We start from the raw sequence: 3,107 nt of genomic DNA, 5'->3' as shown, positions 1-3,107 counted from the left end.
GCTAACTCACAAATAAAGAAAAAGAAACTTTAGGGGTTGCTAGAGATAATTGCGGGGACTCAAACAAAACTAGAGGAGGTTATGACAGATGAGGGGTTTAGGGGACATGTTGTAGCTGTGGAAGATAATTTACATACAATGGATCAGGAGAAAAGGCTACCTTTCATGGAAGGTGTAATTATGGTCACTCAACTGAAGAAATATTCCATTTCTGAAGGGTACATCTCTTTCCTCCTCCTATGTATCTTTGTTTCTTGTCATGTTTCAGTATCTAGAATGAATTGGGATAACAGAATTGGGATGGCCAGAAGGTTGAGGTTGTCCAATCTCCTGTCACCTACCTATACCTTGGGTTAGTTCCCTAGCTTATGTTGAGTGGTTTGGTGGGATATTTGTCTCCACCTATCTCTGTGGATTCTGATTTTTCTTAGGGGGTGGGTATTAATAATATCAAATGTAGTCTGAGATCAAGGTAGATTCTCATTGCCTTGATTGGCTCTTTGGAAGAGCTAGGTCACATCCTGATTCCTTCCGACCTAGGAAATGGTAGGGGAGCGAAATCATGCATTTCATTAGCATTATATTGAACAAGAGAAGAGTTAGTAGTGGGTAAAAAATCCTCAATTTTTAGGGCCTTTATTTATTTTATGGCCCAATACGTGGTTACCTGATTGAAGGTTCTTTCTTTCAAATTGAGAGGGTTAGCGAGTAACCCCAAAATTATTTCCATGAAAAGGTTGGTTCATAAATAAGTTCTTGATGCAATTTTGTTACAAGAATCTCTAGGTGACAGGGATCTTATTTCAGCCTATTTGGAATGAACCCTACCTTTTTGGAATTTTATTAGTATGGATATTAGAGGGTAATCAGGGGGCACTACTCTAGGTTGTGACACACAGAAGATTAAATATTAGGGTTCTTGGAGTGTTCCTTCATCACTTGGGGTGGAAGGATTTTTGGTGTACCAAGGTACAAATTTAACCTTTCTAAATATCTATGAGCCGAATGAGCAGAGGATTGGTTTCTGGTTGGATCTGTTTCGGAAGTTGATGTTGACGAGGGTAAACATAATATCTGGAGGGGACATCAATTTATCTATTAGAGCTACTGAATCTTGGAGGCAGAGGGCTAGACCCAACACCCTCTATAATTTCTTCTCCCACCACCTAGTCCTATGCAAAGTTATTGATCTAGAGTGAACCACAATCAAGCCTACATGGAGGATCCAAAGAATAGGGGAAGGAAGGGTAGCCAAAATAATCAATAGATTCGTATTGGTGGAGGATTTAGTGTATAGGTTTGGGCATATTTTTCAATGGATTGTGGTGGGGTCGAGTCTAATAACTCTCTGATCCTTTTATAAATAAAGTGGAAAACCCAAAAGTAAACAAGCCCTTTTGAAATGAATGTTAGGTGTTTATAGGACAAAGAATTCAAAAACATGTTCAAAACTAATTGGAGACCTTTTGATCCACTATCAAGTAGACCAGTAACCCAACGATTTGAAGACAACTTAAAATGGATTGAGTTTCTAACAAAGGATTGGGCATCTTAAAAGTGGTATAGGCAGTAGGAGGAGATTCTTTCTATCGAGATGCAATTAGATCTCATGGAATAATCAAATAATGAAGGTTTTCAGGATCAAGTCTTTAGCGAGGAGTTGGGGTGCCTGACTGTAAGGATGAAGGATATTATAGCAACTGGGGAGGTTAATTGGTGATTGAAAAGTAAATCCATTTGGCTAGAGAATGGCGATGACAATACCAAAATTTTTTAGCAATATGAAAATAGTCAGAAGATGGAAAACATTATCTGGAAAATAAAATATCACCTCGATAGAGAGGTAAAATATTTTTATGGTTTGGCTACTCTAGGATTAAATCACTTTGAAAACCTTTTTAGAGCTCATGCAAGGACCATAGTTACAGAATTCGTAAGAGTGGAAAATTATTTCCTGAGGTTTTTGGCAGAGGACCATTCCCTTATAGAAGAGGTCTCTGAAGATGAGCTTAGGTATGTCCTTTAAATTCATAAGGATAGAAGTCCAAGGTTAGAGGGGTGGATGGTGAAATTTTTCATTGATCTCTTTGAAGAAATTGAGATGACCTATTGAAAATGGTTAATGAATCTAGGGAAGAGGGAAAAATTATTCCTTCCTTCAATACAAATTTTATTGCATTAATTCCTAAAGGGGACAACCCAACTTCCTTTGAATAATTTCACCACATCTCCTTATGTAATTGTGTGTATAAAACTATCTCAAATGTGATTTCCCAACAAATTAAGACCATTTTGTCCAAGACCATATCTAGTGAAAATTTTGGTTTCCTAGAGAGAAGGGAAGTCCATGAGGAAATTGGGGTGGCACAAGAAGGATTACATAGTATCCAAAATAAGAAATTAAAAGGAGAAATTATCAAACTCAGCCTTTCTGAGGCTTATGACCATGCTAACTAGCTTTTTATCTGACTTATATTAACGCATGTGAGGTTTGAGATTCCTTTTATAAACCAGATCATGAGTTGTATTATGACAATATCCTTTGGCACCCTCATTAATGGAGCAACACTGGTGTTTTTCAATGCTGAGAGGGACTTAAAATAGGATGTCGCTTGTCCCCCATTTTGTTCCTACCTGTAGCTAAAGGACATAGCAAGATGTTGAAGGTGACCAAAAGTAGAGGAGATTTCAAAGGCATAAGTGTTGATTTTTATTTAGCTATCTCTCACCTTTTGTTTATTAATGATATCCTAATATTTTGTGATGGAATGTTAAGATATTTGTAGACTCTTCAAAAAATATTTAGCATTTTAGTAGAGAAACTAGCATGATTATTAACGCAGCCAAACCTTTGGTTATTGGTCATAACATGGAGGCTCATGAAATTGACAACATCATAGAAATTTTCCCTTTTGAGATTGTGAATTTTTATTTTGGTCTTGAGTGTCAATGCTTCCACTTGAATCTAAATTCCTATAGGATTGAATAATAGTTTTGGTTCCTTGTGAAATTGTAAAAGTGGCTCCCTTACTGAAGTCATAAATGGCTATCTAGGGTGGGGCGTTTGGTTCTAGTAAAATTTATGTTGGGGGAAATCCTTGTATACT

This window comes from Pinus tabuliformis, chromosome 7 (genome assembly GCF_031772625.1).
Source record: "Pinus tabuliformis cultivar Carrire ecotype Pingquan chromosome 7, CPIR1, whole genome shotgun sequence".
NCBI lineage: Eukaryota > Viridiplantae > Streptophyta > Pinopsida > Pinales > Pinaceae > Pinus > Pinus tabuliformis.
Note: the sequence above shows the minus strand (reverse complement) of the source record.